Below are 17,339 nucleotides of genomic sequence, written 5' to 3'. Positions count from 1 at the left end.
GCTAGTGGCCTGTGTTGTCTGAATATGAAATACCATCATTCCAGTCTTAGCTCCGTAAGAGTATGTAAGAATTGTCTAAAAGTTGCTATCAAAACTTTTATACATGTGTGCCTAAAATTAGACCTGATCTTTTTGAGGTGTTTGCCACCCACAACTCCCACTGAACTCAAGCTCAGCCCTGGGAATATCAAGCACCATAGATGACAAAATCTAGGCACCAAAGTCTGCGGCTGGTGGAAGGATTTGAATCTGTACTTTACTATGCCTGGGTCAATTCTATCCCTGGTCAATAGTGACCAAAGACTGCTAGGCAGCCTACGTGAACTAAACTGATAGATTTTCCTGGTGGACTCTACCACAAAAACTAGTGAATTATTTTCACCTCAGCAGAGAGGCCAAGGATTCAGTAGACATGGAGTCCAAACTGCTCTGTCTTATCTCCAGGCCAAGATCAAGGCACACGAACAAAGGACACTGGGTAGACATTTGCATTGTCACAGTATAAACTGTGAAAAAAGAGAAGATTTTAGTTTTCAACGCTGTCAATCAAGCACCTTCCATGAGCAAAATTCACTTGTAAGAACAAATCTGAAATAAAATAAAAACTCAGAAACATATCACAGTTCCACATGGCATTTCTTATTGGATTGTTCCAAAAACTAGGTTGGAACTATAGATGGCTAACAGGATCTCTAAGGGAATAAAAAATTTGATGGTATAAATTAATAAGGAAAGAAGCATTCAGAATTAATGAAAGAGACATTCAGATTTTGAGCAAAACCACAGCAATTTATATTCCACAAACCAGAAAGAGACAGTGTAGGCAGCCTATTTACAGGCAACCCTTTCAACTGCTACAGTCTTCTTACCTTTATCAGAGACAACCTGATCCATCCAGGAAGAAACAATGGTTTTGGAGACAGCATTCTTCTTCTTCCATGAATTTTCCTTCTGCTACTTCATCTTTTCATCAACCTGTCAAGAATATTGAACCATTTTTAGTGGATTCATGTTTTGTGCCTATCCCATTTGGCCAGTGTTTAAAATTTTTCCAACATGCCTGGGGAAACATATCTGTGGACAGACGGATTTTAGACATAATTCATTCAAGTTATATCATACAATTTCAGGTGATCATAGAATCATAGGACATTAGGGTTGGAAGGGACCTCAAGAGGTCATCTAGTCCAATCCCCTGCTCAAAGCAGGACCAACACCAACTAAATCATCCCAGCCAGGGCTTTGACAAGCCGGGCCTTAAAATCCTCTAAGGATGGAGATTCCACCACTCCCTAGGTAACCCTTTCCAGTGCTTCACCACCCTCCTAGTGAAATAGTGTTTCCTAATATGCAATCTAGACCTCCCCCACTGCAACTTGAGACCATTGCTTCTTGTTCTGTCATCTGCCACCACTGAGAACAGTCTAGCTCCATCCTCTTTGGAACCCCCCTTCAGGTAGTTGGAGGCTGCTATCAAATCCTCCCTCACTGTTCTCTTCTGCAGACTAAACAATCCCAGTTCCCTCAGCCTCTCCTCATAAGTCATGTGTTCCAGCCCCCTAATCATTTTTGTTGCCCTCCGCTGGACTCTCTCCAATTTGTCCACATCCCTTCTGTAGTGTGGGGGATCAAAACTGGATGCAATACTCCAGGTGTGGCCTCACCAGTACCAAATAGAGGGGAATAATCACTTCCCTCGATCTGCTGGCAATGTTCCTATAAACAGCCCAATATGCCATTGGCCTTCTTGGCAACAAGGGCACACTGCTAACTCATATCCAGCTTCTCGTCCACTGAAATTCCCAGGTACTTTTCTGCAGAACTGCCGCTTAGCCAGTCAGTCCCCAGCCTGGAGCAGTGCATGGGATTCTTCCTTCGTAAGTGCAGGACTGTGCACTTGTCTTTGTTGAACCTCATCAGATTTCTTTTGGCCCAATCCTCTAATTTGTCTAGGGCCCTCTGTATCCTATCCCTACCCTCCAGCGTATCTACTTCTCCTCCCAGTTTAGTGTCATCTGCAAACTTGCTCAGGGTGCATTTCATGCCATCCTCCAGATCATTAATGAAGATATTGAACAAAACCGGCCCCAGGACCGACCCTTGGGGCACTCCACTTGATACTATCTGCCAACTCGACATGGAGCCATTGATCACTATCCGTTGAGCCTGACGATCTAGCCAGCTTTCTATCCACCTTATAGTCCATTCATCCAGCCCATACTTCTTTAACTTGCTGGCAAGAATACTGTGGGAGATCATACCAAAAGCTTTGCTAAAGTCAAGGAATAACAAGTCCACTGCTTTCCTCTCATGCACAGAGCCAGTTATCTCATCATAGAAGGGAATTAGGTTAGTCAGGCATGACTTGCCCTTGGTGAATTCATGCTGACTGTTGCTGATCACTTTCCTCTCCTCGAAGTGCTTCAAAATTGATTCCTTGAGGACCTGCTCCAAGATTTTTCCAGGGACCGAGCTGAGGCTGACTGGCCTAGAGTTCCATGGATCCTCCTTTTCCCCCTTTTTAAAGATGGGCACTTACATTAACCTTTTTTCAGTCATCCGGGACCTCCCCCGATCACCATGAGTTTTCAGAGATAATGGCCAATGGCTCTGCAATCACATCCGCCAACTCCTTTAGCACTCTCGGATGCAGCGCATCCGGCCCCATGAGCTTGTGCTCGTCCAGCTTTTCTAAATAGTCCCGAACCACTTCTTTCTCCACAAAGGGCTGGTCACCTCCTCCCCATGCTGTGCTGCCCAGTGCAGTAGTCTGGGAGCTGATCTTGTTCGTGAAGACAGAGGCAAAAAAAGCATTGAGTACATTAGCTTTTTCCACATCCTCTGTCACTAGGTTGCCTCCCCCATTCAGTAAGGGGCCCACACTTTCCCTGACCTCCTTCTTGTTGCTAACATACCTGTAGAAACCCTTCTTGTTACTCTTAACATCTCTTGCTAGCTGCAACTCCAAGTGTGATTTGGCCTTCCTGATTTCACTCCTGCATTCCTGAGCAATATTTTTATACTCCTCCCTGGTCATTTGTCCAGTCTTCCACTTCTTGTAAGCTTCTTTTTTGTGTTTAAGATCAGCAAGGATTTCACTGTTAAGCCAAGCTGGTCGCCTGCCATATTTACTATTCTTTCTACTCATCAGGATGGTTTGTTCCTGCAACCTCAATAAGGATTCTTTAAAATACAGCCAGCTCTCCTGGACTCCTTTCCCCCTCATATTATTCTCCCAGGGGATCCTGCCCATCAGTTCCCTGAGGGAGTCAAAGTCTGCTTTTCTGAAGATCCCTCCTATCTGCCTGCCTTGTCCTTTTTCAGGGACTCCTCTCACAAATTGCTTCTATGGGAGAAAGTTCAGTTCCTGTTAGATCTAGGGGTTATGGGGGTTTCCATTCAATTCAAAGGAAAAGGTTTTCATTCTCATTTTTCCTTTTACCAAAGTAAAAAGGGGGTAGGAGAGCCATTCTAGTTTTGAGACAATGTAACTCTTTTAATCTAGAAACAAAAGTTCAGAATGATGACTCTCACTACCAGTACAAATTGTAGCCTTTCAGATTGGTTTTGGCTCCAAGGGTTTTCACAGTGTCTGGCCTAAGTGGTGGTGTTCCTCAGAAGATACAACATCAAAGTAAATCCATATTTAGATGATTTGCTTCAGGGCTCTTCACAAAAGCAAGCAGCGGATCGCATCTTCTTCACTCTGAGCCTTATCTCAAACCTAGGTCTAAGAGTCAATGTGAAGAAATCAAACTTAATTCCACCTCAAAAGGTGGAATTTATAGGAGATTTGATAGATTCCAAGTCAGCCTCAGTATATCGTCCTCAAAATAGGTTTGAGAAGTTGGTGAATATCCTTCAAGTGAAAAGAAACCATATAGAAACTGTCAGTGTGTGTATGAGACTGTTAGGGCACATGGCATCATGCATGTTCGTCACTGCTCAAGCCAGATTGTGGCTTTGTCCTCTCCAATCATGACTGAAGAGTATATTGAGTCCTGTTGACCCAAAGCATGAACATGACTATCAGAGATCCTCAACAAGTTCTAATGTCTTCGATTCCAAGACAGCTAATGAAGCTCATACAAGACTCTGCTTCCATGACTGTCATTGCACCAGCATGAACCAGTCAGCACTGGTCTCCAGAGCTGATCAGGTTGTTGATCTGAAAAGAAATCACCCTTCCTCTGATTCCCAACTTGATGTCACAGCACAACAGGACAATGTTTCATCTGGACTTGATATCCTTACATCTGATAGCCTGGATGTAAACTGCTTGAATGAGACTGAAAAGTCCTGTTGTCAGGCAATTCAGGACGTTTTAATAAATAGTAGAAAACTTTCCACTAGGACTACTTACAGCTCTAAATGGAAGAGATGGGATGCTTGGTCCTGAGATCATAATATTTTCCCTCTTTGAGACCAATATACCTCTCATAATAGAAACCTCCTCTGGTTTAAATCCTCTGGGTTATCATTTAATTCTATCAAAGTACATTTAGCTTCAATATCCCATAGTTAAAAGTTTCCTTGAGGGTCTACTTCAAGTACTTCCACGAGTAAAGGACTCACCTCCACAGGGGATCTGAATATTTTCTTGTCAGGTTTAATGAAAACCCCATTTAGCTCTTAGCTGACTGTCCATTTAAGTCACCTGTCCATGAAAACAGTGGTTTTGGTAGCAATTACTTCTGCACATAGAATGGATGAAATTAATGCATTGATGTGACGGTCTCCCTCTGCGATTTTTCCTAGGAATAAGATTTCATTAAGGCCTCATCAGAGTTTTCTGCCAAAGATGGTGTTTGAGTTTCATGTTAACCAGTCCATTTTTGCCAATATTTTGTCCAATACCTCACACTAATGGAATGGAAAGGATTCTGCATACTTTAGATGTAGCTAGAGCTTTAGCCATTATCTGAATAGAACTAAATTATTTTTGGCACAGCCTGAGAGGGTTAAATGTAAACAGATTTCTCCTCAGACACTTTCAAATTGGATTTTGAGATGTATTAATTTGTGTTATCAGTTTCTAGGTTGGGATCCTCTGTCAGTATTTAGGGTGCATTCTACAAGTGCTCAAGCTTCTCACATTGCTTCTTTTAATAATGTCTCAGTTTTGAAAATATGTAAGGTGGCCACATCTGTTTATATTTTCATAAAACATTATGCAATTGGTCAGGCAACCAGGGAGGATGCAACCTTTGAGAGAGCAGTACATAGATCTGTCTTGATGTAGGGCTCACCTCCATCTGTTAACTGCTCTTCAGTTTGCAAGAGTGGAAAACTTATAGACAACCACTCAATGGAAAAAAAGAGATTACTTACCTTGTAATAACTGATGTTATTCAATGTGTTGACTGTAAGTATTCCACGACCCACCTTCCTTCCCCACTATTCTAAGTCCTTACAAGACTTCAGCCGGTGAAGAAGCTGAGAGGCAGTTGGTTCACCCTATCCCTTGATGCCCTCAGAAAGTGGGGAGTATGAGGGCATTCAGTGGCCATGGGCAGAACAACAGGTCACTGATATTGTTAGTGTTGTTGTTATTGCATTGTACCGTGTATGAAAACTACTTATGAGTGTTGATGTATCTCGCATTGCTGTAAATACTGTAGATTTAAATAATTTCAGCAGTATCAGATCTGCATAGAATCTTTCAAATTTCACTGGAATGTTTTGGGTCATATTTTTTAAATGTATATTTTGAGTAATATAGGAAGAAGAGTCTGTTGACGCGTCACACTACCCCTGTAGCAAACCAACTGCTGTGGATGATGAGATGATCCCAAATGAGAGAGTTATTTAGGGGCTAATCTGAAAGGTATTAGACTTTTCTTTAAAAATCCTTAATTGAAAGTAATACGAAGTACCAAGATAAAGCTAGAAAGAAAAAATAGATGCAGGGTGTAGCCTGTACAGCTGATTTTTCTGCTTTTCCATTGAAACAGGAAACTGGGCACTTCTTACCTTGGGGGTGTGTGTTTTGTTTTGTCTTGTCATGAGTTTCCCCTGGAACTGGGGAGGAGGTGGGGGGAGGCAACAGAATTTGCTGTAGTTGTGATTATTGCTGATATGAGGGAACTATTTCTTATAAGCTTACACAGCAACCCAGTTGGTGGGAATGTAGCATTGCCAAAAATGAACGGAGAGTTCCGAGACGGTAGATCTGGGTGTGGAAAAGCACTTCATGTTCATCAGTGTATTTTAGCATCTGCTTAATTTCTCGTATGGGGTTCTGAATTCTTTGGCCTTCCTCCCCTCACTCATTTTAAATGAGTCTGTGACCCACAATTCTCTGCTACAGTTATAGTGTGAGATAATGTGAGCACATCACCACAAATCCTTGCTTCCAATGGAAAACCCAGTCTGTGGAGAAAGAAAATATTTATTTTGCCTATGCTTATCTGAAAGGAAATGTACCGTATATACTCATTCATAAGCCACATTTTTTTAGTAAAAAAGGGAAGCATCAGAGAAGGAGGTCAGCTTATGAATGGGTATAGAGAGGGAGAGGTGGGACATCTCCCTACCCCTAACAGAGGGGGCAAGGAGAGGCAGCACAGTCAGCAGAGCCAGAAGGGAAGAGGTGGGACCAGAGTCTCTCCGCTTCTGGCCACGCTGCTCTCCACCCCAGCCTCCAAAGCAGCTGCAGCTCCGGGGCTGACCGGTTGTGGCCGTGCCGCTTGGTCCTGCCTGCCAAAGCAAGCTGTGGCCACGCCGCCCGGCCTGCCTGCCAGAGCACACTGCGACCATGCTGCTCAGCCCTGCCCACTGGAACATGTTGTGGCCGTGCCGCCCGGTCTGGCCCACTGGAGGCATCCTCCCCTGGCCTGCCCCAGCTAAGGTGGGAAGGGATGGGATGGGGAGAGTGTGGGGGGTGGTCCTGGGCTAAGGGTGGGGTCATGTGGGGGATGGTCACAGGGGTTGCTCCCCTGACCCCCAGCTTCTCCCCTCCCCCAAATTTCCCCACCAGTTGCTGTCCCGGCCCGTCAGGGTAAGCAGCTGGTGGGCTGGGACACTTTGTTTACTTAGGTTTACCTCCGTGCCCGCGGACGCTTGAGGTAAATAAACCGTCTTGGCCTGCCAGCGGCTTATCCTGATGGCCCGGCAGCCAAAGTTTGCCAACCCCTGAATTATAGGGTTGGCTTATGAATGGGTCATAGAAGTTTTCCATTTTTACTTATGCAATTTGGGGGGGTCAGTTTATAAATGAACTGGTTTATGATCGAGTATATACGGTAATTAAAGAAGCATGAAGTACTTTAGCCTCTAAAAACCACAAAAATCTTGCAGCACAATAGAATGTAATTACTCTTAGGCGTGGAGATGGTAACTTATGTTTTGGTGACAAGAGAGGAAGGATAGGCCAGTGGTTAGGGAGTCAGCATGGGACATGGGAAAGCTGGGTTTAATTCCTTGCTCCACCATGGCTTTCCTCTGTGACCCTGGGCAAGTCATTTAGCTTCTATGTGCCTCAGTTCCTCCTCTATAGAATGGAATAGTAACACTTTCTTATCTCTCAGGGATTTTGTGAAGATAACTGCCTTAAAAACTGAGCAGTTCATATACTGTGCTAATGGGAACACATAAGTTTCTAGAGAGAGGTCCCCATCTGGTAAAATAAAAATTTAAATTGCTGTTTAGCTATGGCAGTAATAGGCTTGCCTTCAGTGACAACCCTCATTAAAAGACACAAGTTCACCCTGGTTTTAATCTCTATTTTCATTACCTTGATGTAGCGCGGTGGTCACCCCGCTCCAGCCCTGAAGGGGTTAAAACAGCCCTGGGGAGCCAATAGTAAAAGCACCCCTGGAAAGGGCTGTGGCTGGGGAAAAGGAGTTAAAACAGCCCAGCTCGGCTGATTGGAGTAGCAACCACAGCTGTGGCCAGCTCAATCCAAGCCCCGCTGGCCCTTATTAGAGGGCTGGGGACCAGGAGCTGGAGGAGTCTCACTCTAGCCTTGGAGTTGGAAGGGCTAGCTGCCTGAGGCTGAGCTGAGCTGAGCTGAGCTGAGCTGAGCTGAGCTGAGCTGAGCTGAGCTGAGCTGAGGAAAAGGGCAAAAGAAGCTGGGGAGCTCCAGCCTGGTGACCCCCCAGGCTGCAGGCCTACAAAAGGTACTGGGGCTGCAGAGAGGCAGTCCGGGGATAGGCAAAGGCAGCAGGTCCTACCCCCCTTGACAGTGATGAGGGGCTATTACAGACTGCAGTCTACCCCAGTGAGCGGGGGCTAGATGATGACTAGCAGTAGCCACTGAGGCAAGGTGGGTTTAGAGTGTTGGGGGCTTCCCCTGCAAGGGGAGACCCAGAGCATGGGTACTGTGGAAAGGGTGCTCTGAGGTAAAGGGCACCAGGGTCTGGGAGGGACATGGGGCCAGTGGTAGGCGAGACACTGGCCAGAAGGAGGGTGCTCTGAGGCTGGAAAGAGCTAATTCCCAGACAACCAGCAGGAGGTGCTGTGCCAGTGAGTCTTCGTTTTGCTACAATTTTACTTATCTTTATTCAGTAAGTGTTTCAGCCTTTATGAGAGAGAAAATTGAGGTGAAAGAAAGGAATTCACTGCTGTCAATCTTGCATATGAGCTGGGTAGCCATAAGTTTGATTGTCCCTGTAGCACAGCATGAAAAGACTATGTGTGCATAGGGTACATCATGGAGCCGATTCTTGCAACATATTGAATTGGAACCACTCACAATGAATGTGGAAAGTTGATCATCATAAATTGATCTCACACATACAAAATCCACGTTCAGCTCAGCAATAAACTAACATCTGCTCTGAAGTTGTCTCCATAGAGTCTTGCTCTTAAAGTTAATTTAATTCCTGTTGCTGTTTGCATTTCTGATGTTTAAAAAAACATTTTGCAAAGGAATCCAATTACAATATATGAAATGTATGCTCCTATTTCCCACTTGTTTCAGGAATGCTTGCCATCCTTGCACTCAGCTATTACAAACATTGAACTTACTTCTTTGTCCTTAGTCTAAGTGCCTACTTGTTAAAGTTTGCCATACTAAAACCCTTATTTAAGAATTCTTCTGCCTAGAATATTTATCAAACCATTCGTTTATTTTGTGTCAGTAGCTTGTCTGAAAAACACAGAACCATCTATATATGTTTATGAAATTTCAGTAGGTTTTCTTATTTCATTTTTGTAACTCTCTAGAAACAACTTTCATTCCTGTGGCTGGAGCTACTGGGAACTAAATCCGGTTCTATTTCAGCAATTACACTTAATCTGTTAGAGCAGGGGTCTCAAACTCAATTTACCACAGTGCCAGTCCTCAAATCCTGTCACTGAAGATGGTGTTCAGAAAAGAAAACTTTTATATTGTATTTTTTATTATTTCTAACAAATTTGAAATAAAACTGGCATACAACTTCATACAATTCTTCACCTTCCAGAGAGTTTTTAGTGTTTGCCAGACACCTGGCAATGCTTCAGTTCTGTCAGTTTGTTGATGTTTGGCCTCAGTGACTGAGCAGTCAAAACCTTTAGGACTGCAGCAAGGTGTGCATCAGATAGTTATGGTCAGTATTTTGACTTGTTTATATTCATTGCAGAAAAAAGTGACGCTGCCTCTGCCTGGCAACTAATGATGGTATCTGTCTCTCTCAGCCAAAGGGAGCTGTGGGGGACGGCGCCTGCAGCAGACATTGCAGGCAGCATGGCTGCATGTGTCTCCCCTCCACGGGCCTCAGTGGGGAGGTTCTCGGGCCGCAGATGGCCCATGGGCTGGGACTTTGAGACCCCTGTGTTAGTCGTTAGATTAGACTATTCATAATATTTCATTAGGTTCAAAACATGCAGTTTTGTATGTCTTTTCTTTACTAAATTTAACTCAAGCAGCATATATTTGTCTGATCAAACACAGCGCAGATCTGTGTATAGATTTGTCAGCACCACCAGTTGGCTTGTAATACAATTTAACACAATGATCTCCTGCAGAAGGAAGCAATTGGGGAGGGGAGGGGCTATACAAAATATTCAGTATTTTAGTTCTGTTTAACTCTCTTGAACTCGGGATTTGTAGCTTCCATCATTTAATGTCCATTTATGTGTGATCATTCTGAATTCTGGCTTCACAAGATTATGTGTTGTAGTATACTCTATGTAATAATATACAGATGTGCTTTATTCAGAGAGATGATTTTATATGCCTGCATCTGTCTTCTCACATTGCTTGGCTAAGGTTCAGAAATTGGTATCTGCAAGCTTATTTTTTATTAAATCCTGATGTATTAGTTGGAAACAAATATCTTAACCATACTCTACATTTGAGTCTCTCTGTTTTTGGTATTTGTTCTATAGCTTGCCAATACCTGGGTCCCAGAACTTTTGTCAGTGTCATTTTAGTGCTGTTTTGAATATGTTTTAACGTAATCGGATAAGTGATTCAGTTTTAAAGCAATTATTTGCTCATATGTGCCATACTGAGGACTGGATTGCTGCATATCACAATGTTCTGGCCTTCCTAACTCCAATTTCCTAGGGAAAAAGGATGGTCTTTTCATGGAGGCCTAATGTTGAGAGTCAGGAGCCCTAAGTTTTATTTCTACCTCAGACATGCATTCTGTGTGTCCTTGGGCAAATTGCTTAGGGATACATTTTTCAGCTCCTATCATCAATTTGGGCATGTGCTAATTTACACATATACTTTCTCTCATCCTTTGCCGTTATAGACACCAGTACACGCATTTGAACAATCCTAACACCTGTTTGTGTGGTCCGACACAGAGTCTGATTCTCTGCTTAAATCAGTGAAATTTCATTGACTTCACTGGAGTTATTCCAGATTTATATAGGTGTAACTGAGAGCAGAATTTGGCTTAGTATCAAAGAAACTAGCAACATCTCTAGCTCAGATCACATGTACCAGAGCATGTTTGTTTCACATTTATATAATATGCCTATATAAAATAACTCTAGGCAGTCTTCTTATTTGGGATTTGTTATTACATCTGCAAGAGATTATGAGCTGGCCAAAGCAGCTACCTAGGACCAGAAACAACAGTTTTCCCCAATGAAAAATGTGTTTGCATATTAACAACAAGCATACAGAATTAGCCATACTTTTAATTAAGCAGTGGGTCCCCATTGTGACAGGCTCTGTGGTCAGACTATTGAATGAGTTTTATTTCAGATATAGGACATCATCAAGGTCAATAAAATGAGGTGGTAGAAGCAGCAATAGTACCGAAGATACCACTATGAAAACATCATTTAAAAAGGATCTAATCATTTTAACATATTAAATTACATTTCTTTTTCAAAATAATGCATTTAAACAAGGGCTGTTGGCACTGCAAAATAATTTGACTGGAAAAAAGTCATATACTTAAAATATGTGAATATCCCAGCAGGCTTCTAGCATGAGTTGGTGTTTGCTTCAAAATACATGTGATTTATTCATAGGTTCTAATAACATTCTGGGAATTTATATTTTATCCACTTGCAAAAACAATCATACTCTGTATTAAAAATTATTTCTCTGCTCTCTGAGACTGTAAAAGTTCTGTAAAATGGATATTCAGTGTTGGGTCTGGTCTTCCTCAGGTTTTATTTTAAAAATATTTCAGAGCAATTTGTCTCACTTAAATAGCTATGGCTCTGATCATTTACAAATCTGAGCAGCTAGGCAAGAGAATTCATTGCCCTCCAAATTCAAAGGACCCAGCGCTCCACAGAGAGGTTTGAGGAGCCCATACATATATCTTTAAACTACCAACGTTTCTCTATTAAAATGCTTCCTAAATAGTTCCCAGGAATAGAAAAGAAATCACCTGTAAGCTCTGAAACATTCAAAGATCATCAAGGGAGTGATCTCTCAGGTAGGTTCATATGTCTCTGCTCAAGAAGACAAATGTATAGATAGGAGAAATGATCTTCACTCCTTTGTTTAGCTTCTTTACAAATTAGGACAACTACACAAAGGATATAGCACACAGTAGCCAAAACCCCAAAAGTAACAACCAAGGAAAATAAATTGGAGGGAAACTGTCAATTTGAAAATCACATTTCTCTCTCCTCATTTCACATCTATTATATAGTAAGAAGTTAGCTATATATATACATTCTGTTTTTCAATTTGTATACAGTGTGCATTTGACACCACTTAGCTTATAGTTTGCCTTGCTGCTGCCCTGTATAGCTCGTTCTGGTGAAATTTAGCTCTGTTTAGAGAACCAATACAGGCATATGCACCACTTAGTTAAGATCTCCACTATTGGGATGAATTTCATCCATTAGCCAGTTTCTCCCTTGTTGAAAAGTCCCTTCAAAACAACTCTCCTATCTGGCATGACAAATGTAGTCTTGGCCCGCTTAGACCCATTTGAAATTCTGCTGCAGAGATCATTTTCCTAGCTCATCACTTTGAACACATTGCCTGCCTCTTTGCATCTCTCCACTGGCTCCCCCTTCTCCACCACCTCATTTAATTCATCTTTGCTTTTAAGGCCCTTCATGGCCTATCCCATAATTTCTATCTCAAAATATATTTGGATAACATTTGGTGGTACAACCACATCTTTAATACTGCCTGTAGTTCTGGCTGCCTATCTCTAACCTACCTGTCTTCTCCAACATTATCAAAAGGTTGACTCCACCTCTGCTCTGCCAGTGAAGCCAGTGGCTTTTGTTGGCACTTTATCTTGGACATTTCATCATGGCAAACTTTTAAGACCCAATTATTAAACACTAAATTTATATTTTAGGTTTCCTATTTAAAAAAAAAAAGTACCTCAACTAATGGAGGATGCCATGCCCAACTAAATACACAACTATTTATGTGCTACATCTTGTTTACTAGAACAACATAAATGTGTATCACATGGACTTTAATGTCAGAAAGGACCATTGTGATCATCAAGTCTGACCTCCTGCACTGAGATCAATGGAACTACACTGACTTACACTAGCAGAGGATCCTGCCCATAATTTTTATACCAAAAGATATTTGGAGAAAATTATTTGGTGGTACGCCCACACCTTGAACACTGCCTGTAGTTCTGGTTGCCCTTTCTGAAAAAAAGAGAATTTTAAAATTGGAAAAGATACAGAGAAGGACAACGGACATGACTGGGGAATGGAACAGCTTCCATATGAGGAGAGAGTTAAAAAAAAAAAAAAAAAAACCTGGGACTGTTCAACTTTGAAAAGAGGGCAGATACGGTAGAGAGCTATGATATATAAAATGTAAATAGGGAAGTGTTAATTACCGTGTCACAACACAAGAACGAGGGGTCATTGGATGAAATTAATAGGCAGCAGATTTAAATAAACAAAAAGAAGTACTTCACACAACATAGGATCATAGAATATCAGGGTTGGAAGGGACCTCAGGAGGTCATCTAGTCCAATCCCCTGGTCAAAGCAGGACCAATCCCCAACTAAATCATCCCAGCCAGGGCTTTGTCAAGCCTGACCTTAACCTCAAAGGAAGGAGACTCCACCACCTCCATAGGTAATGCATTCCAGTGCTTCACCACCCTCTTAGTGAAAGTTTTTCCAAATATCCAACCCAAACCTCCCCCACTGCAACCTGAGACCATTACTCCTTGTTCCTCATCTGCTACCACTGAGAACAGTCTAGATCCATCCTCTTTGGAACCCCCTTTCAGGTAGTTGAAAGCAGATATCAAATCCCCCCCTTATTCTTCTCTTCTGCAGACTAAACAATCCCAGTTCCTTCTGCCTCTCCTCATAAGTCATGTGTTCTAGTCCCCTAATCATTTTTGTTGCCCTCCGCTGGATGCTTTTCAGTTTTTCCACATACTTCTTGTAGTGTGGGGCCCAAAACTGGGCACAGTACTCCAGATGAGGCCTCACCAATGCCGACTAGAGGGGAATGATCACGTCCCTCGATCTGCTGGCAATGCCTCACTTATACAGCCCAAAATGCTGTTAGCCTTCTTGGCAACACTGACTCATATCCAGCTTCTCGTTCACTGTAACCCCTAGGTCCTTTTCTGCAGAACTGCTGCCTAGCCATTCGGTCCCTAGGCTGTAGCAGTGCATGGGATTCTTCCGTCCTAAGTGCAGGACTCTGCATTTGTCCTTGTTGAACCTCATCAGATTTCTTTTGGCCCAATCCTCTAATTTGTCTAGGTCCTTCTGTATCCTATCCCTCCCCTCCAGCGTATCTACCACTCCTCCCAGTTTAGTATCATCCGCAAATTTGCTGAGAGTGCAATCTACACCATCCTCCAGATCATTTATGAAGATATTGAACAAAACCGGCCCCAGGACCGACCCTTGGGGCACTCCACTTGACACTGGCTGCCAACTAGACATGGAGCCATTGATCACTACCCGTTGAGCCCGACAATCTAGCCAGCTTTCTACCCACCTTATAGTGCATTCATCCAGCCCATACTTCCTTAACTTGCTGACAAGAATACTGTGGGAGACCGTGTCAAAAGCTTTGCTAAAGTCAAGAAACAATACATCCACTGCTTTCCCTTCATCCACAGAACCAGTAATCTCATCATAAAAGGCGATTAGATTAGTCAGGCATGACCTTCCCTTGGTGAATCCATGCTGGCTGTTCCTGATCACTTTCCTCTCATGCAAGTGCTTCAGGATTGATTCTTTGAGGACCTGCTCCATGATTTTTCCAGGGACTGAAGTGAGGCTGACTGGCCTGTAGTTCCCAGAATCCTCCTTCTTCCCTTTTTTAAAGATTGGCACTACATTAGCCTTTTTCCAGTCATCCAGGACTTCCCCTGTTCGCCACGAGTTTTCAAAGATAATGGCCAGTGGCTCTGCAATCACAGCCGCCAATTCCTTCAGCACTCTCGGATGCAACTCGTCCGGCCCCATGGACTTGTGCACGTCCAGCTTTTCTAAATAGTCCCTAACCACCTCTATCTCCACAGAGGGCTGGCCATCTCTTCTCCATTTTGTGATGCCCAGCGCAGCAGTCTGGGAGCTGACCTTGTTAGTGAAGACAGAGGCAAAAAAAGCATTGAGTACATTAGCTTTTTCCACATCCTCTGTCACTAGGTTGCCTCCCTCATTCAGTAAGGGGCCCACACTTTCCTTGGCTTTCTTCTTGTTGCCAACATACCTGAAGAAACCCTTCTTGTTACTCTTGACATCTCTTGCTAGCTGCAGCTCCAGGTGCGATTTGGCCCTCCTGATATCATTCCTACATGCCCGAGCAATATTTTTATACTCTTCCCTGGTCATATGTCCAACCTTCCACTTCTTGTAAGCTTCTTTTTTATGTTTAAGATCCGCTAGGATTTCACCATTAAGCCAAGCTGGTCGCCTGCCATATTTACTATTCTTTCAACTCATCGGGATGGTTTGTCCCTGTAACCTCAACAGGGATTCCTTGAAATACAGCCAGCTCTCCTGGACTCCTTTCCCCTTCATGTTAGTCCCCCAGGGGATCCTGGCCATCCGTTCCCTGAGGGAGTCGAAGTCTGCTTTCCTGAAGTCCAGGGTCCGTATCCTGCTGCTTACCTTTCTTCCCTGCGTCAGGATCCTGAACTCAACCAACTCATGGTCACTGCCTCCCAGATTCCCATCCACTTTTGCTTCCCCCACTAATTCTACCCAGTTTGTGAGCAGCAGGTCAAGAAAAGCGCCCCCCCAGTTGGCTCTTCTAGCACTTGCGCCAGGAAATTGTCCCCTACGCTTTCCAAAAACTTCCTGGATTGTCTATGCACTGCTGTATTGCTCTCCCAGCAGATATCAGGAAAATTAAAGTCACCCATGAAAATCAGGGCATGCGATCTAGTAACTTCCGTGAGCTGCCGGAAGAAAGCCTCATCTACCTCATCCCCCTGGTCCAGTGGTCTATAGCAGACTCCCACCACTACATCACTCTTGTTGCACACACTTCTAAACTTAATCCAGAGACACTGAGGTTTTTCTACAGTTTCGTACCTGAGCTCTGAGCAGTCATACTGCTCCCTTACATACAGTGCTACTCCCCCATCTTTTCTGCCCTGCCTGTCCTTCCTGAACAGTTTATAACCATCCATGACAGTACTCCAGTCTTGTGAGTTATCCTACCAAGTCTCTGTTATTCCGATCACGTCATAGTTCCTTGACATCACCAGGACCTCCAGTTCTCCCTGCTTGTTTCCAAGGCTTTGTGCATTCGTATATAAGCACTTGAGATAACCTGTTGATCGCCCCTCATTCCCAGTATGAGGCAGGAGCCCTCCCCTCACAGACATTCCTGCCTGTGCTTCCTCCCGGTATCCCGCTTTCCCACTTACCTCAGGGCTTTGGTCTCCTTCCCCCGGTGAACCTAGTTTAAAGCCCTCCTCACTAGGTAAGCCAGCCTGCTGGCAAAGATGCTCTTCCCTCTCTTCGTAAGATGGAGCCCGTCTCTGCCCAGCACTCCTCCTTCATGGAACACCATCCCACGGTCAAAGAATCCAAAGCCTTCTCTCCGACACCACCTGCGTAGCCATTCATTGACTTCAACGATTCGACGGTCCCTACCCAGGCCTTTTCCTTCCATGGGAAGGATGGACGAGAACACCACTTTCGCCTCCAACTCCTTTATCCTTCTTCCCAGAGCCACGTAGTCCGCAGTGATCCGCTCAAGGTCATTCTTGGCAGTATCATTGGTGCCCACGTGGAGAAGCAGGAAGGGGTAGCGATCCGAGGGCTTGATGAGTCTCGGCAGTCTCTCCGTCACATCGAATCCTAGCCCCTGGCAAGCAGCAGACTTCTCGGTTTTCCCGGTCAGGGCGGCAGATAGATGACTCGGTCCCCCGGAGGAGAGAGTCCCCGACCACCACCACCCGCCTTCTCCTCTTGGGAGTGGTGGTCATGGAACCCCCAACCTCAGGACATCGCATCTCATGCCTTCCAACCAGCGGAGTCTCCTTCTGCTTTCTTGCCCCAGTCATATCATCTGGTCCACTCTCCGCAACGGTACCTGTGGAGAGAACATGAAAGCAGTTAGTTACCTGTGTCTGTGTTACTGGAACCCGGACATTCCACTTACCTCTTCTGGAGGTCACATGTTGCCAAGCTTCTTCACTGGCCTCTTGGCTCCTCTGTGCAACCTGCTCTATATCTTTAGAGCATTCATCCATACTTCTTTAACTTGCTGGCAAGAATACTGTGGGAAACCATATCAAAAGTTTTGCTAAAGTCAAGGAATAACATGTCCACTGCTTTCCCCTCATCCACAGAGCCAGTTATCTCATTATAGAAGGCAATTAGATTAGTCAGCATGACTTGACCTTGGTGAATCCATGCTGACTGTTCTTGATCACTTTCCTCTCCTCTAAGTGCTTCAGAATTGATTCCTTGAGGACCTGCTTCATGACATACAGATAACTGGGTTCAAAAAAGAATGAAAT

General features: G+C 43.9%; 1 protein-coding gene across 11 annotated transcripts in view; it reads left to right on the top strand.

Moving 5' to 3' along the window:
- The window catches only part of DLG2 (discs large MAGUK scaffold protein 2), a 1,493,215-nt gene that overhangs the window by 202,123 nt on the left and 1,273,753 nt on the right, over nt 1–17,339 (top strand). The gene's annotated exons all lie outside the window — the stretch shown is intronic.

This window comes from Lepidochelys kempii, chromosome 1 (genome assembly GCF_965140265.1).
Source record: "Lepidochelys kempii isolate rLepKem1 chromosome 1, rLepKem1.hap2, whole genome shotgun sequence".
In the NCBI taxonomy this organism is placed as follows: Eukaryota; Metazoa; Chordata; order Testudines; family Cheloniidae; genus Lepidochelys; species Lepidochelys kempii.
This window is presented reverse-complemented; position numbering and strand designations above follow the sequence as displayed.